Below are 27,673 nucleotides of genomic sequence, written 5' to 3' on the forward strand. Positions count from 1 at the left end.
TTTTTAATAAAGGAGGGAGAGAGATAACAGGGAATTACAGACCGGTCAGCCTGACATCGGTAGTGGGTAAAATGATGGAATCAATTATTAAGGATGTCATAGCAGTGCATTTGGAAAGAGGTGACATGATAGGTCCAAGTCAGCATGGATTTGTGAAAGGGAAATCATGCTTGTCAAATCTTCTGGAATTTTTTGAGGATGTTTCCAGAAGAGTGGACAAGGGAGAACCAGTTGATGTGGTATATTTGGACTTTCAGAAGGCGTTCGACAAGGTCCCACACAAGAGATTAATGTGCAAAGTTAAAGCACATGGGATTGGTAGTGTGCTGACATGGATTGAGAACTGGTTGTCAGACAGGAAGCAAAGAGTAGGAGTAAATGGGGACTTTTCAGAATGGCAGGCAGTGACTAGTGGGGTACCGCAAGGTTCTGTGCTGGGGCCCCAGCTGTTTACACTGTACATTAATGATTTAGACGAGGGGATTAAATGTAGTATCTCCAAATTTGCGGATGACACTAAGTTGGGTGGCAGTGTGAGCTGCGAGGAGGATGCTATGAGGCTGCAGAGCGACTTGGATAGGTTAGGTGAGTGGGCAAATGCATGGCAGATGAAGTATAATGTGGATAAATGTGAGGTTATCCACTTTGGTGGTAAAAACAGAGAGACAGACTATTATCTGAATGGTGACAGATTAGGAAAAGGGAAGGTGCAAAGAGACCTGGGTGTCATGGTACATCAGTCATTGAAGGTTGGCATGCAGGTGCAGCAGGCGGTTAAGAAAGCAAATGGCATGTTGACCTTCACAGCGAGGGGATTTGAGTACAGGGGCAGGGAGGTGTTGCTACAGTTGTACAGGGCATTGGTGAGGCCACAGCTGGAGTATTGTGTACAGTTTTGGTCTCCTAACCTGAGGAAGGACATTCTTGCTATTGAGGGAGTGCAGCGAAGGTTCACCAGACTGATTCCCGGGATGGTGGGACTGACCTATCAAGAAAGACTGGATCAACTGGGCTTGTATTCACTGGAGTTCAGAACAATGAGAGGCGACCTCATAGAAACATTTAAAATTCTGACGGGGTTAGACAGGTTAGATGCAGAAAGAATGTTCCCAATGTTGGGGAAGTCCAGAACCAGGGGACACAGTCTAAGGATAAGGGGTAAGCCATTTAGGACCGAGATGCGGAGGAACTTCTTCATCCAGAGAGTGGTGAACCTGTGGAATTCTCTACCACAGAAAGTTGTTGAGGCCAATTCACTAACTATATTCAAAAAGATGTTAGATGAAGTCCTTACTACTTGGGGGATCAAGGGGTATGGTGAGAAAGCAGGAATGGGGTACTGAAGTTGCATGTTCAGCCATGAACTCATTGAATGGCGGTGCAGGCTAGAAGGGCCGAATGGCCTACTCCTGCACCTATTTTCCATGTTTCTATGTTTCTATGTTTCTAATAATCGTGAGCTGGCAGACAACCAAAACGTGGGAAGGTATTCTGATCCCGGCAAGATTTTCTATATTTCTGAAAATGTCCCACCAAGGCGGAATTGTGATCTCTAGAATCTTTCTCCCTATCTCAATTGTTTTCTGTTCTCGAGTACAGAAATGTTTTTGTGAGATTACTATAGCTTTTAGCAGAGTGGTAAGATGTTCGGGTAGAGGGGAATTTCATAGCCAAAGTGTGTAACATAATCCTGCAGGTTTGTGATGTTTTTTCTCACAGTGGGGTGAACAGTGGAGGGTTCAGGAATGGGGGCAATCCGTTCCTGGGCCACTTGAACTGATGCCTCAGGTTTGAAGCAAAAACTGCTGTCACTTACCGGACACCAGAAGTGTCCATGTTGGTAGTGGGGCACACTGGTGGTGACACAATATGTCCCACCCCCTATGTATGCTACCTGTGGGGGAACATGGTCTAGTGTCATTACCTCCATGATACAGTTGATAGGCTGTGCGCCAGCAGCTTTAAACCCACACTGTGGTTTAGAATAGGCGTTCAAGTGCAGGGGACACAGTATTGTGTGTGCACCCCGGCTCCGGCACCCGGCGAGGTCAGTACCCGTCATAGCATGCTCCTACTTTATGACATAGGGTGCGACCACTGTGAAATGAACATGTGCACCGCCTTGAATGACTCCAATGTTCTCCACCCGGTATATCGGTGTGGATCGGGCTGTTCCACCCATGACCGGCATCCTTAGTACTATCCCCATGATGGTGTGATTAGAACGCCCGCAGTCTACTGGGACAGGGTAGGCTTCAGAAGCTAATCGGAGCTGGCACGAGCTTAGTGAATTACTGTATGGGTGGAGGGCTGTGAGCTGCTTGTTACTGACGCAGGAGGGGACTAAACCTTGTTTTAAATCCTCCAGGTTGTTGCGGCCCTCGCCCAACAACCATGCTCCATACAGCACACACACCTCATTCCGTGCAGCCTGTTCCTGTCCACCTGTATCAAATCATCCATACTATTAACAATACCCGCTCCTGTACTGAACACTGTGGCTACATCTTTCCAGGTCCCTCTTCTCTGCCTCCCGGATGTAATCTTGTCTGTAAGCTTGTAATGTTTGTAGCTCCACACTGTGGATGTGTACTGCAGCTGTTATAGTTAATCATTAAACCACAGGCAGTTCCGGAGAGTTCCGGCCAGAGCAGCCTGCCATCTTAAGAAGCTGTGTGTGCTGTGCTCTGTGAAGATATCACATTTTGGCGACCGGGGATGAGATTTTTCGGATGTTTAAAGCTTAAATTTTGTTGGATTCAGCCAGCCGACAGAAGACTTTGGAAGTTTCTGCCTTTGAAAAAAAAGCTACAAAATCCGAGGTAAAAATACAGCACATGGCGTGAACAGCTAGAGATTAAAAATGGCAGGTGTAATCGGATATTTGGGTGAATATCGACACGACCAGGAACGTTTTAAAGCGTATGTGGATCGGCTAGAAATGTATTTCACTGCAAATAACATGATTGAAGTTCCAGACAATGCAGTCCAGAACCGGGCTGTGCTGGAATGCAAGAAAGCGATTTTCTTATCAGTGGCGGGGCCGGCATTATACGAAACCCTTGTAAATCTGCTTGTGCCTGACGAGCCAAAGGACAAAACGCTTAAAGAGATTTTAACGAAGCTGGAGCAGCACTATAATCCCAAACCGTTAGAAATTGCTGAAAGCTATCGTTTCGGGATTCGGAATCAAAAGGCGGATAAAAGTATCGCTGATTACATCATAACATTAAAAAAGCTATCGCTGCACTATCATTTTGGAAACTTTCAAAACCGAGCATTATGGGATCGTTTTGTTTGCGGGGTGAAAAATGATGCGATCAGAAGGAAGTTATTGACAACGGATGACTTGACTTTTGAGATTGCTTGTCAGACAGTGAGGTCGATGAGCATGGCTGAACAATATTCCTGAGAATTAAATAATAATTACGGTCGTCAGTCAACTGAGGTAAATCACCTGCAGGTTCAAAGTAAAAGACGGCCATGGCCAAAAGTCTCAGAAACTAGAAATTCTACCAGAGCATCGAAGTCATGCTATAGGTGCCTGGGACAACACATTGCTCAAAGTTGTCCATACGTGAAGGCAGAGTGTTTCTTCTGCAGAAAGACTGGCATCTTGCGAAGGCATGCTGACTGAAGGGTAAACCAGTTTTTGAAGTTATGAGTCCAGCATTCAAAGCTATGAGTCGAAATCCAAAGAGACTTCATAGCACGGAAGAACAACAACAGGACGAGGAGATGTTAAGAGTTACACGTCATCAGGAGCATGAGGTAATAGACAGCGATTCAGAAAGCATCAAAATCCACATAGATGTTGCGGGATTCAAGATACCAATGGAAATTGACACGGGTGCGTCCGTGAGTGTAGTACCGGAGTCACTGTACCGCGACAAATTGCGTGATTTTCAACTGGAGAAATCCAAGATAGAGCTGCGAGGCTACACGGGAGAGAAAATTTCTGTAGTAGGCTGTATCACCGTACCGGTGAAATATAAAGATCAATTTCAGAACTTGCCTCTAATAGTAGTGAAAGGAGACAAGTCTGCCTTACTAGGAAGAAATTGGTTGAGCTCACTAAAGCTGGATTGGAGTAAGATTTTCTCTGTGGAAGCGAGATTTTCATCAACGGAAGAGGTTATCAAGCAGTATCCAAAGGTGTTCTGCGAAACGGGCAGTCCGATCCAAGGCTTCAAGGCGAGTGTCAGGGTACAGAAGGACGCTAAATCGGTTTACTGAAAGCCACATTGCGTACCATATGCACTCAAGGAGAAAGTTGAGCAAGAACTCAAAAGACTAGAGACTGAGAACATTATTTGTAAGATAGATCGATGTAATTGGGCTACACCCATTGTTGTTGTACCTAAGTCTGATGGTAAGGTAAGATTGTGTGGTGATTATAAGGTAACCGTAAACCAGGTTCTAGAGGGTAATGTCCCCAATACATTGCCGAATATAGAAGATTTGTTCACAACACTGACAGGTGGTCAGATCTTCTCAAAACTGGATCTTACGAATCCCTTCTTACACCTTGAACTAGATGAGAAGTCCAAGTCATGTTTGACTGTAAACACTCATCTAGGCCTATATCAATTTAATAGGCTACTGTTTGGAGTGTCATCTGCCCCTGTCATATTCCAAGGGGTGATGAACCAGATTTTGCAAGGTATTGAAGGAGTAGTATGTTATTTGGATGACATACCAATTTCAGCACCAAATAGGCAAATTCATAATAAAATATTGAATGAAGTCCTCAAACGGCTAGAGAAGCACAGAGTACGAGTGTCTGCTCGTAAGTGTGACTTATTTAAAAACTCAGTGGAGTACTTAGGGTACAGAGAAGACAAAGATGGTTTACATCCGACCAAGGAAAAATTGAATGCAATTAGAAATGCATCCACTCCCAGGAATGTCACTGAACTTCGTTCATTCTTGGGTCTTTTGAACTATTATGGGAAGTTCCTATCAAATTTGGCTACAGTATTACATCCACTGAATGAACTTTTGAAAAAACAGGTCCAGTGGAAGTGGTCAAAAGAATGCGATACAGCATTCAAGGAGTGTAAAAACAAAATTGGTAGAGAGCACCATGTTAGTTCACTATGACATATCTAAGGAGATTAAACTAGCATGTGATGCCTCTCCGTATGGAGTTGGGGCAGTAATCTCTCACGTATTAAGTAGTGGGGAAGAGAGAGCAATTGCTTTTGCTTCACGCACTCTCAGTGTCAGTGAGAGAAATTATGCGCAAATTGAAAGGGAAGCTTTGGCGTTAATTTTTGGGGTCAAGAAGTTTCACAAATACTTGTATGGTTGTAAGTTTACCATTGTTACAGACTATAAGCCCCTAACAGCAATCCTCCATCCAAAGTCTCCAGTTCCAACATTAGCTGCAGCCCGAATGCAGAGATGGGCTTTGATTTTGTCAGCACATACATATGATATTGAATACAGATGATCAGCTGATCACAGTAATGCTGATGCGATGTCTAGATTTCCTTCCCCATCACAAGTTACACCCGATAGGGAAGAAGTGTTTTATTTTTCATACATTGATGAACTGCCAGTCACAGCTGAAGAGATTGGTAGAGCAACCAAACGTGACCCAGTGATGTCAAAGGTGTATGAGTATATTGCAACTGGATGGCCAAACCAGGTAACAGACAAAGATACACATGCATTCTTCATTCGTAGGAATGAATTATCAGTAGATAAAGATTGTATCATGTGGGGTGCATGAGTGGTTATACCAAATAAATTCAGGTCCAAATCATTAGGAGACCTCCATGACCAGCACCTGGGAATGTGCTTGACGAAGAGTTTTGCATGCAGTTATTTATGCTGGCCAGGTCTTGATAAAGATATAGAGGACATTGTGAATCAGTGTACGACATGTCAATTGGTAAGCAAGCAACCACCACCAGTACCATTACAGCCATGGAAATGGCCTCCCAGGGTGTGGCAAAGGCTACATATTGATTTTGCTGAGTTAGATGAACAACAATTGTTCATTGTAATTGATAGCCTTTCAAAGTGGGTTGAGGTGTTTCCAATGTGGAAAATAACAACAAGTAAAACATTGGACATTTTACGAAAATTCTTTTCTGCATTTGTCCTCCCTGAAGAAATTGTTTCGGATAATGGACCAAAATTTCGTTCAGAAGAATTTGCACAATTCACGAGCAAAAATGGTATGAAACATATCAAGGTTCCACCATACCATCCTGCTTCGAATGGTACAGCAGAGCGCATTGTACAAATTGTCAAACGCGCCCTCATAAAACAAATGTTACATCCAAATCCAAGAAAACGACAGTTATCATTGGATCACAAATTGGCTAATTTTTTGATTACATATCGAAATACTCCTCATACAACTACTGGTAGAACACCAGCAGAGTTGTTTCTCAAACGACAGCCATGAACCAGATTCTCATTGTTAAAGCCAAATTTGACACAGTCTGTAGAAGAGACATAATTAAGACAAAAAGAGAATCACGATAAAGGGAGAGTAAAAGTGTGAAATTAAACCAGAAGGTGAGAGTGAAGAACCATCACCATAAATAGTTAAAGTGGTTACCCGGAAGAGTGGTGAAGATATGTGATCCTCGCACATATTTGGTAAAGATGTTTGATAATGGACAGGTTAGGTTTGTCCATATTGATCATATTTTACCTACAGACATGGAAGGAGTTGAAGGTGGGAATGATTCAATTATTTCTGACTTTTCAGATAGTTTTGATATACCAGTAGCAAATCCTAAATCCAATGTACTGGAAACAAATCCAGGAGAGAATCAGAATGAAAGTCTGAGTCCGAGTCAGGGAAACAAAAAGCCTGAAGTTAGAGTGAGTGCAAATGAAAAACAAGGAAATTCCATGGAGGAAAATGTTCCTCAGGATGAGCCTCAAATGAGTGTGAAATCAACACCATGTTTGGAAGATTCTGTTCGAGAGCGAAGGTATCCTCTTCGAAACAGAAAACAAGTGGTAAAGTTAAATTTGTAAATATGTATAAAAATGAAAGTTATTTATTATGTTTGTTATGATGGCTTTTTCATTTAAGGAGGGAGAAGTGTAATGTTTGTAAGCTTGTAATGCGTGTAGCTCCACACTGTGGATGTGGACGTATGGTGTACTGCAGCTGCATAGTTAATCATTAAATCACAGATAGTTTTCCGGAGAGTTCTGAGAGAGCAGCCTGCCATCTTAGGAAGCTGTGTGTGTGTGCTCTATGAAGATATCACACCGGATCCCCCACTATTCCCAATATTCAGATCATAAAGCTGTTCTTTATCTACATTTCCATAGTCCAATTCCAAAAATTCCTGAAAGATCACTTTTAACAGAGCTTCATAAAGTTTCTATAGATATGTAAAGAGAAAAAGGTTAGTAAAGACAAACGTAGGTCCCCTGCAGTCAGAATCAGGGGAAGTCATAACGGGGAACAAAGAAATGGCGGACCAATTGAACAAGTACTTTGGTTCGGTATTCACGAAGGAGGACACGAACAACCTTCCGGTTATAAAAGGGGTCGGGGGGTCTAGTAAGGAGGAGGAACTGAGGGAAATCCTTATTAGCCGGGAAATTGTGTTGGGGAAATTGATGGGATTGAAGGCCGATAAATCCCCAGGGCCTGATGGACTGCATCCCAGAGTACTTAAGGAGGTGGCCTTGGAAATAGTGGATGCGTTGACAGTCATTTTCCAACATTCCATTGACTCTGGATCAGTTCCTATGGAGTGGAGGGTAGCCAATGTAACCCCACTTTTTAAAAAAGGAGGGAGAGAGAAAACAGGGAATTATAGACCGGTCAGCCTGACATCGGTAGTGGGTAAAATGATGGAATCAATTATTAAGGATGTCATAGCAGTGCATTTGGAAAGAGGTGACATGATGGGTCCAAGTCAGCATGGATTTGTGAAAGGGAAATCATGCTTGACAAATCTTCTGGAATTTTTTGAGGATGTTTCCAGTAGAGTGGATAAGGGAGAACCAGTTGATGTGGTATATTTGGACTTTCAGAAGGCGTTCGACAAGGTCCCACACAAGAGATTGATGTGCAAAGTTAGAGCACATGGGATTGGGGGTAGTGTACTGACATGGATTGAGAACTGGTTGTCAGACAGGAAGCAAAGAGTAGGAGTAAATGGGTACTTTTCAGAATGGCAGGCAGTGACTAGTGGGGTACCGCAAGGTTCTGTGCTGGGGCCCCAGCTGTTTACACTGTACATTAATGATTTAGATGAGGGGATTAAATGTAGTATCTCCAAATTTGCGGATGACACTAAGTTGGGTGGCAGTGTGAGCTGCAAGGAGGATTCTATGAGGCTGCAGAGCGACTTGGATAGGTTAGGTGAGTGGGCAAATGCATGGCAGATGAAGTATAATGTGGATAAATGTGAGGTTATCCACTTTGGTGGTAAAAACAGAGAGACAGACTATTATCTGAATGGTGACAGATTAGGAAAAGGGGAGGTGCAAAGAGACCTGGGTGTCATGGTACATCAGTCATTGAAGGTTGGCATGCAGGTGCAGCAGGCGGTTAAGAAAGCAAATGGCATGTTGGCCTTCATAGCAAGGGGATTTGAGTACAGGGGCAGGGAGGTTTTGCTACAGTTGTACAGGGCATTGGTGAGGCCACACCTGGAGTATTGTGTACAGTTTTGGTCTCCTAACCTGAGGAAGGACATTCTTGCTATTGAGGGAGTGCAGCGAAGGTTCACCAGACTGATTCCCGGGATGGCGGGACTGACCTATCAAGAAAGACTGGATCAACTGGGCTTGTATTCACTGGAGTTCAGAAGAATGAGAGGGGACCTCATAGAAACATATAAAATTCTGACGGGGTTAGACAGGTTAGATGCAGGAAGAATGTTCCCAATGTTGGGGAAGTCCAGAACCAGGGGTCACAGTCTAAGGATAAGGGGTAAGCCATTTAGGACCGAGATGCGGAGGAACTTCTTCACCCAGAGAGTGGTGAACCTGTGGAATTCTCTACCACAGAAAGTTGTTGAGGCCAATTCACTAAATATATTCAAAAAGGAGTTAGATGAAGTCCTTACTGCTAGGGGGATCAAGGGGTATGGTGAGAAAGCAGGAATGGGGTACTGAAGTTGAATGTTCAGCCATGAACTCATTGAATGGCGGTGCAGGCTAGAAGGGCCGAATAGCCTACTCCTGCACCTATTCTCTATGTTTCTATGTTTCTATGTTTCTCCGTCTTCTTTGGGCACCACACAGGCAGGTGGACTTCAGCCAGGTTCGGGATCACGGATGCCACGGAGTAGTGCACATTCTGAAACAAAACATTGTCAGTAGGGATTAACACCAACCCGTTCCCTGGACCCCTGGTGTTGGTGAGACACCTATCTACAGTCGGCTGTACCATCGGGGCTCTGGGTGGGGGCTTCCTGGTGTATGAGATGAGCTCTGTGGCGTTGATGGTGTTCAGGGGATTTGGGATCACACAGGCATTGGGCCTCAAACCCACACAGACAAGACATTGGGTCTCGAACCCACACAGACGCTGGGCCTCAAACCCACACAGACAAGATATTGGGCCTCAAACCCACACAGACAAGACATTGGGCCTCAAACCCACACAGACAAGACACTGGGCCTCAAACCCACACAGACAAGACACTGGGCCTCAAATCCACACAGACAAGATATTGAGCCTCAAACACACACAGACAAGACACTGGGCTTCAAGCCCACACAGACAAGACATTGGGCCTCAAACCCACACAGACAAGACATTGGGCCTCGAGCCCACACAGACAAGACACTGGGCCTCAAACCCACACAGACAAGACATTGGGCCTAAAACCCACACAGACAAGACATTGGGCCTTGAACCCACACAGACATACAAGACATGACATGGATCCCTTGTTTCTCCTTCCATCACTTTTCCCAACACAATCTCGTATCTTTGGCTCGATTTGTTCCGATTAAGACAAAAATTGAAAGAAAAATCTTTTGCTCTGTTGGGGCCGCCCCCTCACAGGTCCTTCTCCAGTTATTCACATTTTTTCATCGTTAAATCAATTACTGGAGTTCACACAGCACTGCCCCATCCAGGTTCAAGTTCAGCTACACCTTGAGGTCATTTCCCCATAAATCAATTAAACCTCTCCGGTAATTGCCTGCTTGAAAGAAAAAGAAAAGAACATCCATTGTGGCTTTTCTGTCCGCCCAATGGGTTAATTCATCCAGCTATTTCCCCCTTACTGTTACTGAGGGAAAATATCCACTCAAATATACCTCAAAATTTTACAAATGCTCGGAATAATTATACACTCTTGACAAGGTGTTGCTTTCTGCTTGTACAGAGTGTTACCTTTTTTTCGACAAACACGCATACTAATAGCTTACACATTACAATGGTTCTCTCCTTCATGCATAATAGCAGCACACAGCCTTTTCTCCACTGGTCACATTCTTGAATTGGTCAGAAAATTTTTATTTTAAAATACCAAATATATGTGATTGCCTCATGTCCGGAACGAGAGGTTTTTCACACAATTTAAACCAACCAAAATTCCACCATGGCCAAAATGAAAGTTTGGTTTTCCCAGGTTAATTAACCTCAATTCCAAATTAATTCAAACCAATTTCAAACTAATCAGTGTCAGTTGAAAAAAAACCTATACAGACACACACACACACTTAAAGACAAGTTACAAACCATCCACATGCTTTTAATTTTACCGTTCACACTGAAACATCAGAGATCGTACAGTAACGCTATGTACATTCGCCACCATGGCCTGGCTAAATCCTGTTCTGCTCCTTCCTTTTGCGGCCTCTGGGCAGCTTGTATGGCTGGATGTAAGGTGGTCTGTACCGCAGGACCTGGAGAACTGGGGGTTTCCCTGAGTCCCAGATGATCAGGGGAATGGCCCCTCTGGTACTACAGCACACTATCCCCTTCTGTGTAGCTGCTGGGTCCATGTCATTCCCTGTGGGTTCCACGCAGCCTGAGGCTGCAGGCTGGGGACTCTCAGTTGGTGGCTGGTCCACCATTACCTCTCCCGTCAGTCCCTCACCGCCGAAGGTTGCTGGCTGAAGGTCCCTGTCCCTAGAACGGTTCACAGTTCCCAATGGTAGTGGGATGGAGAACGACCCAGTCTGTTCGTTCCCTGTGAAACCCACTACACTGTATGGGATCCCATTAGATAGAGGTGAGGCGGCTGGGTTATCTGCATATACAATGGTGCTTGAAGCTCCAGTATCTAGCAGGTAGGTCCCTGTCATCTTCTCCACCTCCATCTTAACGCACGGTCCCTTTTCGTATTCGAGGGGACACAGGTACACAGGCGGTGCCGGTTCTAGTCATGGGTCGGGATTTGGCGGGGCGGATGGGGTTTCCCTCCCGATGGCCGTAGCTACCTTCCCTGGGCCACCCAATACGGACTGGAGAGTGGCAACTAACTCCTCGAAGGAAGAGGGAGAGTTCTGCACTCCAGGTCCGGTCTTTTGGGCAGGTGCTGGGGGTTCCTTAGCTATGTTATCCTTCCAAAGGTTCCTACAATCCTTTCTCCAATGCCCACTTTTCCCGCACCCAAAGCAGTTATGCTTGGTGTTGGAAGAGATACCCCCTTCCTGGTGCCATTCCCTCTTTGCTTGGTGGGGCCTTAACTCATGTACCCTCCCCTTGGGTGGGTTCCCCTCCATCCCTCGGGTTAGTTGCCTAATCACTGACTCCTCGGTGGTGTTGGGATCCCTAGGATCGAACCACAGCTCGGCTTTGGCCTTCACCCATGATAAACTGTTTGCTACCAGGCTCCGGAACCAGTGGGCCCTCTCAACCCATGTCAAGTGATTCCGGTTGAGGGTCCCACTGCAGGCACTCCCGTAGACGGGCCACAGCCTGTCTGTGAAAGCTTGTGAGGTTTCCCCTGCCTGTTGCATTGTCTTCTCCACTTGGGAAAAGGGACTCCCATCGTTGAGGCCCATAGCCTCCAGGATTACTTCCTGGATGGCCGCAGATGTACTTTGCCCCCTCTTGGTGTTTATGGAGAGAGACTGGTACAATCTACTCAAGTGAGAATAGGAGCATTTTTGCTGTTTCGGAGTCGTCACACCCATTGATGCCTGCTGCTTGGTCTACTTCCATAAAGTGAACCGAAGGGTCCCCTTTATGGGTGAGCTTGTCCAGGTGGGCTACCATGGTTCTATGCTGCTGGGTGCTGTGGGGGACCATGAAGTTACTTTCGAGGGGCCCTGCTGCCCTACCGAGAGTAGGGCACCGTACTTCTGCTGCCGTACTGGGCACATCGGCCCTGGTCCTTGTCGTACTGGTGTCGCTCCCACCTCTCCCTGCTGCCAAGCCGAGTTACAACCCGATGGTGGTGGTGCACTGTTCCCGTCTGCCTCGTAAACTGTTCGCCCCTCTTGCTGCCAAACCTTGCTAAGCCCCGGTGCCGCAGGTACTGGGTGAATGTCCCTCCCCATTTGCCCTACCTGCTGCCAGACCGGGCTAAGCCCCGGCGCCAGAGGTATTGGGTGTATGTCCCTCTCCGCTCGCCCCTCCTGCTCCCAGATCGGGCTAAGCCCCGGCGCCAGAGGTACTGGGTGTATGTCCCTCTCCGCTCGCCCCTCCTGCTGCCAAACTGGGCTAAGCCCTGGTGCCACAGGTACTGGTCGAAAAGTTCCCCCTTGCTCTTCCAGGTCTGCCCGAGCCATACTCGGGTTTATTAGGCAGAACATGCCTTTGGCCCTGGAAAGAGCAAGGTTCAGACTCTCATTTTGCTTTTGGCAGGGACCGTGGTCTCCAGTCTCGAACCCTCTGCTACTTGCTACCTTATAAGCGGCCTGTACATCCCTTAACTTCTCCTCCTGCTCTTTAGTTATCCTGGTGTGGCGGGTGTTTTCCTCCTGCAACACCAGTTCTTGACCCTTCGCTTCCGTGACCTGGCACTGAAGGTAATCCTGGCGGTTTCTATGTGTTTCCACTAACCGTAGTTTCCCTTGCTTTTGCTTGCCTAACTCCTCAAATACTCTCTCCCCCATGATAGCTCTGGCACTTGAGTGTTCCTCGGACTCCCTGAGGTCTGCCTCCAGCGACTCGACTTTCTTGTCCAATTGCTGGACCTGTCGGTGTAGGCAGACTAACCATATTGTTTTCTCCACAGAGCGCTTACGGTCCTTACTCTCAGTCCATTTGGCTGCAGTGTCCACAGGACACTCAGCGCGAAATAGGTTCAGTACCCATTTCTTTGTTATATTGACTTTCTTGAATATGTAAGAGTAAATCGTCTCTTCCATTTTGCTTCTTTCCTCAAAAACAGTGTCTACTGCATCACACTCTTTTGACCAAGCTCCTACCTGGCTCGCCATTCTATAGTGGGTGGTGTGTGGGGACAGTTTGCCTTCCTGACCAGAGCGGTTGTGAGTTGCTCCCACTCCCTGGTTCTCAAGCCTGGATTTATTAATCAGGATCTGATAAAGTGCAGCAGACAACTGTGTTGTACAAAGAAGGTTTGGATTTTATTCAAGAAAGCAAATAATGCAAGTACACTCCAGTAAAACTGTAAACTCTTACAAAAGGTTCTAAACAATGGGGAATACTTTATTACAGGTAATAAACACAACATAAATACCTTCCCCCTCCCACTTATTCTCTAGCTAAGTTGGACTCTAGAGCAACAGGGATATTGCTCACCAATCATTCCTTTGACAGTTAGGGCTGTTTCGCGGTTTCGGGGTTCTTTGGTTATAGCCGGTTTGCCTTGCCGTACCCCAGAGGTGGCAGAAGACCTCTGCTGCGTATTGAAGCCAGTTGGGGTGAGTTATTTTCTCCGATGTCACGATGATTCTTCCTGCGTTTTCTCGCCTTGTGCTCTTGATCTTGTTGTTCCGAAGTGCTTGGTCAGAAAAGTTCTTTCTGTGATGGTCAGAATAGAGATAGCTCTCTTGGTACGATAGGCCCTATTAAACTTTGAGAGGCTTCCTTATCAACCTTGGTTCTTTGTTTAAGTTTTGCAGCCCAGCTGACTGAAACTTGATTCAGTGGTTTTAATCTGACGTTGATCGGCTTTTCTGAGTTGATGAGCTCTTGTCCATTGTGATAGCACTGTTTTTTTTTTGCTTTCGGAAGTCTGGACCTGTTGAAAAGGTGTTGAAATATGTATGTGACATTTGGGTCCTCTGGGTGAGGTGGATAATGTTTCTTCTGTGGTCGATTGTTAAAATGTAAATGTCTTCGAGGGACAGGTTTCGAGGGTAAACAGTTCCCAAACAATTTTATTAGCTCCAAAGTCCAAACTGGCCCTTTAGAAAATTACCTCACCCCTTTTCTTGCAGACCAAAATTCATCTTTTAAAAACCCCAAATTCGATCAAAGTTCGTACTTTCTTCCATGTGCACTTTAGGATTTAAAACTTTCTGGTAGATAGTTCCAAATTAAATTTCTTTTCCAATGAGTCCAAATACTGGGTTGGTGGGGGGTTCTCCCTCGAATTTTGCATCCTTCAGCAAGTTGGCTCCAACATTGACTGAGTGGCAGGACGCAGAGAGTAACGGTTGATGGGTGTTTTTGTGATTGGAAGGCTGTATCCAGCGGGGTTCCACAGGGCTCAGTGGTGGGTCCCCTGGCTTTTTGTGCTATATATCAATGACTTGGACTAGAATGTTGTGGGTATGATTAAGAAGTTTGCAGATGACACTAAAATAGGCTGTGTGGTTGATAATGAAGAGGAAAGCTGTGGACTGCAGGAAGATAGCAATGTACTGGTCAGGTGGGCAGAACAGTGGCAAATGGAATTCAATCCGGATACGTGTGAGATAATGCATTTGGGGAGATCTAACAAGGCAAGGGAATACACATTAAATGATACGACACTGAGAATTGTTGTGTAACAAATGGACCTTGGAGTGCAAGTCAACAGATCCCTGAAGGTAGCAGGCCAGGTAGATAAGGTGGTTAAGAAGTCACATAGAATACTTACCTTTATTCGTCGGGGCATGGAATATAAGAGCAAGGAGGTTATGCTTGAACTGTATAAAACACTGGTTAGGCCGCAGCAGGAGTACTGTGTGCAGTTCTGGTTACCGCATTACAGGAAAGATGTGATTGCACTATAAAGGGTGTAGAGGAGATTTACAAGAATGTTGCCTGGACTGGAGAATTTTGGCTCTGAGGAAAGATTGGAGATGCTGGGTCCGTTTTCTGTAGAACAGAGGAGGCTAAGGGGAGACTTGATTGAGGTGCATAAAATTATGAGGGGCCTGGATAGAGTGGATTGGAAGGACCTGTTTCCCTTGGCAGAGGGGTCAATAACCAAGGGGCATAGCTTTAAAGTAATTGGTGGGAGGTTTAGAGGAGATATGGGGGAACATGTGTTTACCCTTTCACTTCCTGAAAGGATGGGAGAGGCAGGAATCCTCACCACATTTAAAAAATACTTGGATGTTCACTTGAAGTGCCGTAACCTGCAGGGCTACGGACCACGAGCTGGAAAGTGGGATTAGGCTGGACAGCTCTTGGCCGGCCAGCGCAGACATGATGGGCCGAAATGGCCTTCTTCCGTGCTGTAAATTTCTGTATGGCTCAGTGACATGGACCATGTACAGTAGACACCTCAAGTCGCTGGAGAAATATCACCAACGATGTCTCCGCAAGATTCTACAAATCCCCATGGACGACAGTCGGACCAATGTTAGCGTCCTTGACCAGGCCAACATCCCCCGCATTGAAGCACTGACCACACTCGACCAGCTCCGCTGGGCAGGCCACATCGTCCGCATGCCAGGCACGAGGCTCCCAAAGCAAGCGCTCTACTCGGAACTCCTTCACGGCAAGCGAGTCAAAGGTGGGCAGAGGAAACGTTACAAGGACACCTTAAAACCTCCCTAATAGAGTGCAACATCCCCACCGACACCTGGGAGTCCCTGGCCAAAGACTGCCCTAAGTGGAGGAAGTGCATTCGGGAGGGCGCTGAGCACCTCGAGTCTCATCGCCGAGAGCATGCAGAAATCAAGCGCAGGTAGTTGAAAGAGCGTGCGGCAAACCAGTCTCACCCCCCACTTTCCTTCAACCACTGTCTGCCCCACCTGTGACAGGGACTGCGGTTCTCGTATTGAACTGTTCAGCCATCTAAGGACTCATTTTTAGAGTGGAAGCATGTGTTCCTCGATTCCAAGGGACTGCCTATGATCATGATGACATTTCTTTGATTCTATGAAGAACAAAAAATGCTGGAAACACTCAGCAGGTCAGGCAGCATCTGTGGAGAGAGAAACAGAGTTAATGTTTCAGGTCAATGACCCTTTGTCAGAACTGGAAAAAGTTAGTGATGTAACAGATGTTAAACAAGTGCAGAGGCAGTGAAAGAGGGGAGGTTTGAGAAAAGAACTTAAGTGAAGGTCCGCGATAGGATGGAAGGCAGAACTGATTAAATGACAAAAGGAACGATGGTTCAAGGAGAAAGGAGAATTTACAGCACAGGGTGCACTAATTATATACCTGGACTAATAATCCACAGATCGCAAGTTCAAATCCCACTATGGCACTTTGAGAATTTGAACTCAGTTTGATACATCTGTATATAAAAAGTTGGTATCAATAAAAAGTGAGCACAAAGCTGCTGGATTGTCTTCAACAACCCAACTGGTTCACTCATGTGCCTTAGGGGAGAAAAACGGTTGTCCTTACTAGTTCTGATCAACTCCCACACCACCGTGGTTGACTCTTAATTGACGTCTGAAATGGACCTTGCAAATCACTCCATTGTCTCAAATCGCTACCAGTGGTTCAAAAAGCATGCCCACCACACCTTCTCAGGACAACTTGGGATGGGCAATAAATGCCGGCCTAGCCAGCCACACTCACATCCCAAGAATTATTATTTTTTTAAGTCTCTTAAAACAAGTAACTGACCTAACCTTAAGACTTAACAGAACGTATCAAAGTTGAACCAAGACAAATGCCATTGGGAGATGGTCTAGTGACTCTCTTGGACGAAGGTTCAGTTCCAACATTGGTTTGTACTTCAACCTCGGCCGATATTCAATGTCTGCTGTCTATAATGAGCAGGTTCTTATTCAGGCCATTGGTTGGACTACCTCACAGTAGCACCATGTTATATCTTACATAGAATTTACAGCGAGGAAGAATCGAGAAGAGGGTTGGTGCGATGACGCAGCCCTGCTTGACCCCAGTCCAGACGTGGATTGGGTCTGTGATGGATCCGTTGGTCAAGATCACGGCCTGCATGTCGTCATGGAACAGGCGGAGGATGGTGACAAACTTTTGGGGCCAGACGAAACGGAGGAGGATGCTCCATAGTCTCTCGTGGTTAACAGTGTCAGAGACCTTTGTGAGGTCAAAGAAGGCCATTTACAAGGGTTGGTGCTGTTCCCTGCATTTCTCTTGCAATTGTTGCGCCATGAAGATCACGTCTGTTGTACCCCGTAGTGGACGGAATCTGCACTGTGACTTCGGGAGGAGCTCCTCAGCCACAGGGAGAAGACAGTTGAGGAGGATTCTAGCAATGACTTTCCCAGTGGTTGAGGACAGGGAGATTCCTCTGTAGTTGCTGCAGTCGGATTTGTCCCTTTTTTAAAGATGGTCATGATTACTGCATCTCTGAGATCTCTTGGCAGCACTCCTCCTTCCAGATGAGAGAGATGAGGTTATGCATTCGAGCCAATAGTGCCTCTCCGCCATACTTTAGTGCTTCAGCAGGGATTCCATCTGCTCCTGATGCCTTGTTGTTCTTGAGCTGATGGATGGCCTTTTCTTCCTCGTGCAGGGCTGGGGTTTTGCTGAGATGATGGCGGGTAGCATGCTGCGGAATGGAATCGAGGACACTCATGTCAAAGGCAGAGTCTCGATTAAGGAGATCTTAAATCAGCCTCAAAGCCTCCTTGATAAAGTGCAACATCCCCACCGACACCTGGAAATCCCTGGCCAAAGACCGCCCTAAGTGGAGGAAGAGCATCCGGGAGGGCGATGAGCACCTCGAGTCTCGTTGCCGAGAACATGTAGAAACCAAGCGCATGCAGCGGAAGGAACGTGCGGCAAATCAGACTCCCCACCCACCCTTTCCCTCAACCACTGTCTGTCCCACCTGTGACAGAGACTGTATTGGACTGAAAAGCCACCTGAGAACTCACTTTTGGATTGGAAGCAAGTCTTCCTCGATTTCGAGGGACTGCCTATGAGGATGAGAATTTACAGCACAGTAACAGGCCATTTGGGCTAACTCGTCAATACAAGTTTCTAAGAACATAAGAAATAGGAGCAGGAGTAGGCCATTTGGCCCCTCGAACCTAGCTCTGCCATTTAATAAGATCATGGCTGATCTTATGTTACACACAAGCCTCCTCCCACCCCTACTTCATCTCAACATATCAGCATATCCATATATTCCTTTCTCCCTCATGCACTTATCCAGCTTCCCCTTAAATAGATCTGTGCTATTCGCCTCAACTACCCTTTGTGGTAGCACGTTTTACATTCTCACCACTCTCTGGGTAAACAAGTTTCTCCTGAATTCGCTATTGGATTTATTAGTGACTGTCTTACAGTTCTGGTCTCCCCACAAGTGGAAACATCCTCTCTATGCCTACCCTTTCAAACCCCTTCATAATTTTAAAATCCTCTATATCTGCTCACAATTCTGCAACGTAGTTTTCCGACTTTTTAAATACACTGATTAAACAGAGAACATCAATACATGTTGGACCTCTCTCATCTGGGACTCCCTTATCCGGCACCACCCATCGTCTGGCATGATTCTGGTGGCCGGGGGTGCGGGGGGGGGCACATGTGCAGAATGCAGCCGACCTCCAACCTGACTTTGGAGCCCACCAACACTCGGTTTGCCGGAGGCTGCGTCAGCACTCAGCCTGCTGGGGGCCTGCCGACACTCAGCCTGCTAGGGGCCCGCTGAGGGCCAGACGACACTCGGCCCACTGGGGGCCCGCTGAGGGCCTGCCGACACTCGGCCCGCTGGGGCCATGCAGACACTCAGCCCGCTGGGGCCATGCAGACACTTCTGGCCCACCCAGGGCACTGATCTCCCCCCCCACCCCCCTCACCTTGAGCTGACCTCGGGTCACCTCCCTCCCCGGGCTAACCTCCCTTTATCCGGCAAAATCCCTTATTCGGTACAGGCCAGGTCCCGAGGGTCCCGGATAAGGGAAGTTATCCTGTACGTCGGAGCAATCTACCCATGTTCCTATTCGCAATACGTGACACTGCTGCAAGCTGGCACTTTACCGTCTGTTTGTTGGAGAGACCATTATGCTTTAGAAGTGACAAGGTGATAAGCAGAGGAAGATGCTGGTCAGTGGGATTAGTTTTGAATTGCTTTAGCAAAGAGCCAGCAGAGATGGATAAATGTCCTCCCGCTGTGCTGTAAATTTCATCTGGTTCCATTGTGTACGAAAGGCTGGCTGCGTCTGAGCAGATGCTGAAAGATCGTGCCGGTAACTACATTTCTGACTGCAGGTCATTCTTCTTGTCGACACCCCAGAGGCAGAAGCGGAGCTGAGCCTGCCAATAGGCAGAAAGCCAGCCGCCAACGCAAGCAATTATACACAAGCGGCAAAACACTGCAGATGCTGGAAATCCGAAATATGAAAGCAAAATGCTGTAAATACTCAGCAGGTCAGGCAGCCCCCACGGAGAGAGAACACCTTTCATCAGAAGTCAAGGGAAAATCTCTCATCTCTGTATAAAAGTCAAAATTCATGCTATTTGTGTCAGTTAAATGCACTATTTTCTTTGCAGAGATCAACCTTAGTCCCATCCATAATAATAATAATATTTTTTATTTATATAGCGCCTTTAACATAGTAAAACGTCCCAAGGTGCTTCACGTCAGTGTTACAAGAATAAACAGATAAATTTGACTCCGAGCCACAGAGTAGAAATTAAGGCATGTGACCAAAAGTTTGTTTAAAGAGATAGGTTTTAAGGAGGAAATAGAGGTAGAGAGGTGGAGAGGTTTAGTGAGGGAGTTCCAGAGCTTAGGGCCCAAACAGTTGAAGTCACGGCCACCGATGGTTGAGCAGTTCTAATGAGGGATGTTCGAGAGGCCAGAATTTGAGGAGCGCAGACATCTTGTGGGGTTGTGGGGCTGAAAAAGATGACAGAGATAGGGAGGGGCAAGTCCATGGAGTGAGTTATAAACAAGGATGAGAATTTTGAAATCGAGGCGTTGTTTAACTGGGAGCCCATGTAGGTCAGAAAGCACAGGGGGTGATGGGTGAGCGGGACTTAGTGCGAGTTAGGACACGGGCTGCTGAATTTTGGACGCTCTCAAGTTTACGCAGTGTAGAATGTGGGAGGCCAGCCAGGAGTATGTTGGAGTAGTCAAGTCTAGAAGTTACAAAGGCATGGATGAGGGTTTCAGCAGCAGAAGAGCTGAGGCAGGGACGGAGACTGGCGATGTTACGGAGGTGGCAAAAAGTCGGTTTTAGTTATGCTGCGGATACGTGGCTGGAAACTCATTTCAGGGTCAAATATGACACTGACGTTGCGGACAGTCTTGTTTACTCTTAGATTGGTGCTCGGGAGAGGGATGGTTAGGGAACGCAGTTTGTGGCGGGGACCAAAGATAATGGCTTTGGTCTTCCCAATATTTAATTCGAGAAAATTTCTGCTCATCCAGTACTGGATATCGGACAAGCAGTCTGACAATTTAGATACCAAGCAGGGGTCGAGAGAAGTGGTGGAGAGGTAGAGCTGGGTGTCATCAGCGTACATGTGGAACATGTGCATCCTTGGTATATAGGAACAGGAGGAGGCCATTCCGCCCCTCGTGCCTGCTCCACCATTCAATGAGACCGTGGCTGATCTCAATACCTAGCGTTAACAGAAAGCTATCAATCTCCGATTTAAATTTAATGATGGATCTAGCATCAACTGCTATTTGTGGAAGAGAGTTTCAGACTTCTACCACCCTTTGTGTGTAGAAGTGTTTCCTAATTTCACTCCTGAAAGGTCTGGCTCTAATTTTAGACTATGCTCCCCTAGTGGAAATAGTTTCTCTCTATCGACCCTATCTGTTTCCCTTCATATCTTGAAAACGTTGATCGGATCACCCCTTAACCTTCTAAATTCTAGGGAATGCAACCCTAATTTGTGTAATCTCTCCTCATAACTTAACCCTTGAAGTCCGGGTATCACTCTGGTAAACCTACTCTGCACTCCCTCCAAGGCCAATATATCCTTCATAAGGTGTGGTGCTCAGAACTGCTCACAGTGCTCCAGGTCTAACCAGGGCTTTGTATAGATGCAGCATAACTTCTACCCCCTTGTATTCTAGTCTTCTAGATATAAAGGCTTTTTGATTATTTTTTTGTATCTATTCATGACATACCATTCTTCTTCACCCTCCCCAAGGCCTGCAGTGCGCTGCCTAGAATTGAACACAATACTCCAGCTGAGGCCTAATCAGTGTTTTGTAAAGGTTCAGAATAGTTTTCTTACAATAGGCCTCAGCTGGGGTATTGTGCTTTTTCCTAACATTAAAAGCTGAAGTATTGATTATTTTTTTAGATATCGGAAGGGAAGACAAGCCTGAATGTGATCTGCCGGCACAACTTAGCCTCCCGAAGCATTCTTGGGAACGGTAAAAGAATGATTGGTGCAGCTCTGTCACGTTGTACAATCCAACATGTCGGGCTAACTTACGGCCCTTACGGCTGTGTATGAGGCATGCACACACCTGTGCGGGGCGCGCAAGGTCCGGGTTTTTGTGCGTGAAGCCCGGATCTATTTGCGATGTGTCAAGTACTGCAGCAAATCGAATACGGCCAGGGTGATCTCCTGGACTAATTTCGATCGCCTGGATGCGCCGGAGAGGAATTTTCACAGATTTTTTTCCCCCAATTGGCCTGGGTTTTTATCTGTTTTTTTGCCTTTCCCAGGAGATCACATGGCTCCGGTTGGGGCAGAGTGTAAAATGTTGCGATACATTGGGTAGTGCAGTAGTGTGGGGCGGACTGGTTGGGCTGGGTGCTCTTTACCTGTCCGCCATTGTTCATTGTTTATAGGTTTATATGTAACCTTTAGGGCTACTGAACGAGGGCCGTGTGTCTGTCGGCTGGCGTGGACACGATGGGCCGAAATGGACTCCTTCTGCGCTGTAGATTTTTATGTTTCTATTTTTCTATGTTTCTATGAATCCTCTTGACGGATCGCACGCATCCCTGAGAAAAAAAGCCTCGCGGGCAGAGAGTTGGGCCATTTTCCCACTTTTTAAAAAAGGAGGGAGAGAGAAAACAGGGAATTATAGACCGGTCAGCCTGACATCGGTAGTGGGTAAAATGATGGAATCAATTATTAAGGATGTCATAGCAGTGCATTTGGAAAGAGGTGACATGATAGGTCCAAGTCAGCATGGATTTGTGAAAGGGAAATCATGCTTGACAAATCTTCTGGAATTTTTTGAGGATGTTTCCAGTAGAGTGGATAAGGGAGAACCAGTTGATGTGGTATATTTGGACTTTCAGAAGGCGTTCGACAAGGTCCCACACAAGAGATTGATGTGCAAAGTTAGAGCACATGGGATTGGGGGTAGTGTACTGACATGGATTGAGAACTGGTTGTCAGACAGGAAGCAAAGAGTAGGAGTAAATGGGTACTTTTCAGAATGGCAGGCAGTGACTAGTGGGGTACCGCAGGGTTCTGTGCTGGGGCCCCAGCTGTTTACACTGTACATTAATGATTTAGATGAGGGGATTGAGTGTAGTATCTCCAAGTTTGCGGATGACACTAAGTTGGGTGGCAGTGTGAGCTGCGAGGAGGATGCTGTGAGGCTGCAGAGCGACTTGGATAGGTTAGGTGAGTGGGCAAATGCATGGCAGATGAAGTATAATGTGGATAAATGTGAGGTTATCCACTTTGGTGGTAAAAACAGAGAGACAGACTATTATCTGAATGGTGACAGATTAGGAAAAGGGGAGGTGCAAAGAGACCTGGGTGTCATGGTACATCAGTCATTGAAGGTTGGCATGCAGGTGCAGCAGGCGGTTAAGAAAGCAAATGGCATGTTGGCCTTCATAGCAAGGGGATTTGAGTACAGGGGCAGGGAGGTGTTGCTACAGTTGTACAGGGCATTGGTGAGGCCACACCTGGAGTATTGTGTACAGTTTTGGTCTCCTAACCTGAGGAAGGACATTCTTGCTATTGAGGGAGTGCAGCGAAGGTTCACCAGACTGATTCCCGGGATGGCGGGACTGACCTATCAAGAAAGACTGGATCAACTGGGCTTGTATTCACTGGAGTTCAGAAGAATGAGAGGGGACCTCATAGAAACATATAAAATTCTGACGGGGTTAGACAGGTTAGATGCAGGAAGAATGTTCCCAATGTTGGGGAAGTCCAGAACCAGGGGTCACAGTCTAAGGATAAGGGGTAAGCCATTTAGGACCGAGATGCGGAGGAACTTCTTCACCCAGAGAGTGGTGAACCTGTGGAATTCTCTACCACAGAAAGTTGTTGAGGCCAATTCACTAAATATATTCAAAAAGGAGTTAGATGAGGTCCTTACTGCTAGGGGGATCAAGGGGTATGGCGAGAAAGCAGGAATGGGGTACTGAAGTTGACTGTTCAGCCATGAACTCATTGAATGGCGGTGCAGGCTAGAAGGGCCGAATGGCCTACTCCTGCACCTATTTTCTATGTTTCTATGTTTCTATGAAATTCTTACATCTGGTTAAAGCTGGCATAAGGCCTGCTTTTACCAGCATAAGACTTTTAAAGAACAAAAAAATATATTTTTCCAATAATTTAGACATTCAAAAACTTGTGAAATAAGGTACGTTTATTTTTAGCCCCTTTAAAATATGTAAAAAACCATTTTTACACTAAATTTTTGTTTTTAATATTTAATTAAATGCCATTCAGATTAATTTTAAATAGGTGATGCTTTATTAATTTATTTGAAGTGTGCTTTTTGGGGCTAATTCTATTCATACTTATGATGATTCCGTACATATGGAATCCCCATTAGTACTTATGGGGATCCCCCTCCTTTCATTGGTTGGGCCGGACCATGTGATCCCAGGGGCTTTTGTGAGCCGCATGCGCCCCTGGGGTATGTGGGCCTCTACTCAGGCCTATGCACAGAGGCCCTGGAGTGCAAGTGTTCGAACCTCCGGGACCATCAGGCAAGTTCTGTTATGTATGTAACCCTTGGCAACCTGTATCACAACACCACCAGAGGCCCTACCTGTTGGGAGTCCCAAGGGATCCCAGCATCCCTTGGGAGCACTGTATATAAGCAGGCCTCCCACGCTGTACCAACACTCTGAAGTTTAATTAAAGGAGCTAAGGTCACACTTATTCATTGCATACTGTACTCACTTTCATCCTTTATTATGAGCGTAACAATTGGCGACGAGATAACGAACAACAACACGAAAATGCAAAGAACTGTTGATATCCTGGAGAAATTCTCAGAAGGGGACGATTGGGAGGCCTTCGTGGAGTGCAATGACCAATAATTCGTGGCCAACGAGCTGGAAGGGGACGAGGACGCTGCCAAATGAAGGACGATCCTCCTTACCGTCTGGGGGGGCAACAACCTATGGCTTCATGAAGAATCTTCTAGCTATGGTGAAACCAACAACCAAATCCTATGAAGAATTGTGTAACCTGGTCCGGGAGCACCTAAATCCGAAGGAAAGCGTTTTGATGGTGAGGTATCGGTTTTACATGTGTCAATGATCGGAGGGCCAGGAAGTGGCGAGCTACGTCCCCAAACTAAGGCGCCTTACAGGACATTGCAAAGTTGATGGATTCGTTGAACAAATGCTAAGAGACTTTTTTGTGCTTGGCATTGGCCATGAGGTTATCCTTCACAAAGTATTGACTGTTGAAATACTAAATCTGTAGCCCTAACAATAGCCCAGGCATTTATGTCCACCAGTGATAACACCAAACAAATTTCTCAGCATAAAGAGGTTTCAGCTAGTACTGTGCACAAAGTAATGGCGTTTTCAGGCAGGATGCATATGGCAGAATGTACACGCCGGCTGCTGCACGACCTCAGATGACCCAGCGTCCATCATCAAACGTTAATGTGAGGCAGTTAACACCTTGTTGGCGCTGTGGAGGTGATCATCGGGCCCAACGAATATGCAGATGAGCGCAAACCCGGCAAACCACCACGTTGCAGAGGAAGATTGATCCATGGTGGATCAGGTTGAACTAGAGACTCGAACCGAGGAAGCAGAAGTGTATGGGGTACACACCTTCACCATGAAATGTTCACCGATCATGTTAAAAGTTGAACTGAACCGAATTCCAGTATCCATGAAACTGGACACGGGTGCGAGTCAGTCTATAATGAGCAAAAAGGCCTTCGACAGGCTGTGGTGCAACCAGGCACACAGGCCCAAGCTCAGCCCCATTCACACCAAGTTAAGAACTTATACCTAGGAACTAATCCCTGTAATTGGCAGTGCAGAAGTCAAAGTCTCCTATGGTGGAGCAGTACACAAACTCCCACTATGGATCGTGCCAGGGAATGGCCCCACACTGTTCGGCAGAAGCTGGCTGGGAAAAATCCGCTGGAACTGGGACGACATCCGAGCGCTTTCATCCGTTGACAACTCTTCATGTGCCCAGTTTCTGAGCAGATTGCCATCGTTGCTCGAGCCAGGCATTGGAAGTTTCTCGGAGGCGAAGGTGCAGATCCACTTGGTTCCCAGTACACGACCCATCTACCACAAGGCACGGGCAGTACCGTATATGATGCGAGAGAAAGTGGAAATTGAGCTGGACAGGTTGCAGCGAGAAGGCATCATTGCGCTGGTGGAGTGCAACGAGTGGGCCAGTCCGATTGTCCCGGTACTCAAAGGTGACAGCACGGTCAGAATTTGTGAGGACAATTAACGGTTTTTCGCTACAGGACTAGTACCCGCTACCGAAGGCAGATGACCTATTTGTGACCCTGGCTGGAGGAAAGACGTTCACCAAGTTGGACCTGACCTTGGCCTACATGACACAGGAGCTGGAGGAATCTTCGACAGGGCTCACCTGCATCAACACGCACAAAGCTCTGTTCATCTATAACAGATGCCCGTTTGGGATTCGATTGGCCGCGGCAATTTTCCAACAGCACCGTGGTTTTCCAGGACGACATACTGGTTACAGGTCGGGACACCATCGAACACGTGAAGAATCTGGAAGAGGTTCTAAGTCGGCTAGATCGCGTGGGACTTAGGTTGAAAGGCTCGAAGTGTGTTTTCCTGGTGCAGGAGGTCGAGTTCTTCGGAAGAAGACTCACAGCAGACGGCATCAGACCCAACGACTCCAAGACGGAGGCCATCAAGAACACGCCGAAACCACAGAACGTGACGGAACTGCGGTCGTTCCTGGGACTCCTTAACTATTTCGGTAATTTCCTACCTGGGTTAAGCACCTTGCTTGAACCCCTACATGTGCTACTGCGCAAGGGAGATGACTGGGTATGGGGGAAATCACAAGAGGCTGCCTTTGAGAAAGCCAGAAATCTGTTATGTTCAAACAAACTGCTTGTTCTGTATAATCCATGTAAACGATTAGTGCTAGCTTGCGATGCGTCATCATACGGGGTCGGGTGTGTGTTACAACAGGCTAATGAATCGGGAATATTGCAACCGGTCGCCTATGCATCCAGGAGTCTGTCCAAGGCTGAAAGGGCCTGCAGCATGATTGAAAAAGAAGCTCTGGCGTGCGTTTACGGGGTACAGAAAATTCACTAGTATCTGTTTGGTCTCAAGTTTGAGCTAGAAACTGACCATAAGCCGCTCATATTGCTATTCTCAGAGAGCAAAGAGATTAACACCAATGCCTCTGCCCGCATCCAAAGATGGGCGCTCACGCTGTCTGCATACAACTATGTAATCCGCCACAGACCAGGCACAGAGAACTGCGCTGATGCTCTCAGTCGGCTACCATTGCCCACCACCGGAGTAGAAATGGCACAGCCTGCAGACTTGCTCTTGGTGATGGATGCATTTGAAAATGAAAAGGCCCGCCAGATCAGGACCTGGACCAGCCAGGATCCTTTACTGTCCCTGGTAAAAATAACTGTGCCCTCCATGGGAGCTAGTCCAGCGTCCCAGCGGAGATGCAGGAAGAGATTAAACCATTGCAGAGGCGCAAAGACGAAATGTCCATTTAGGCGGACTGTCTTTTGTGGGGTAATCACGTGCTCTTGCCCAAGAAAGGCAGAGAAATGTTCATACACGTTCTACACAGTACTAGTAATGATGAAAGCAATAGCCAGATCCCATGTGTGGTGGCCCGGCATCGACTCAGATTTAGAGTCATGCGTGCGCCAGTGCAACACTTGCTCTCAACTGAGCAACGCACCTAGAAAGGCACCGCTAAATTTGTGGTCGTGGCCCTTCAAACCGTGGTCTAGGATCCACGTTGACTTTGTGGGCCCATTCCTAGGCAAAATGTTCTTTGTTGTTGTGGATGTTTATTCAAAATGGATTGAATGTGTAATAATATCTGTAAGCACGTCCACGGCCACCATCGAAAGCCTACGAACCATGTTTGCCACACACGGCCTGCCTGTTTCACCAGTGCTGAATTCAAGGAATTCATGACCCGCAATGGGATCAAGCATGTCACATCTGCCCCGTTCAAGCTCGCATCTAACAGCCAGGCAGAATGGGCAGTTCAAACCATCAAGCAAAGCTTGAAACGTGTGTC

The sequence above is a fragment of the Pristiophorus japonicus genome, chromosome 1 (assembly GCF_044704955.1).
Source record: "Pristiophorus japonicus isolate sPriJap1 chromosome 1, sPriJap1.hap1, whole genome shotgun sequence".
Lineage (NCBI taxonomy): Eukaryota > Metazoa > Chordata > Chondrichthyes > Pristiophoridae > Pristiophorus > Pristiophorus japonicus.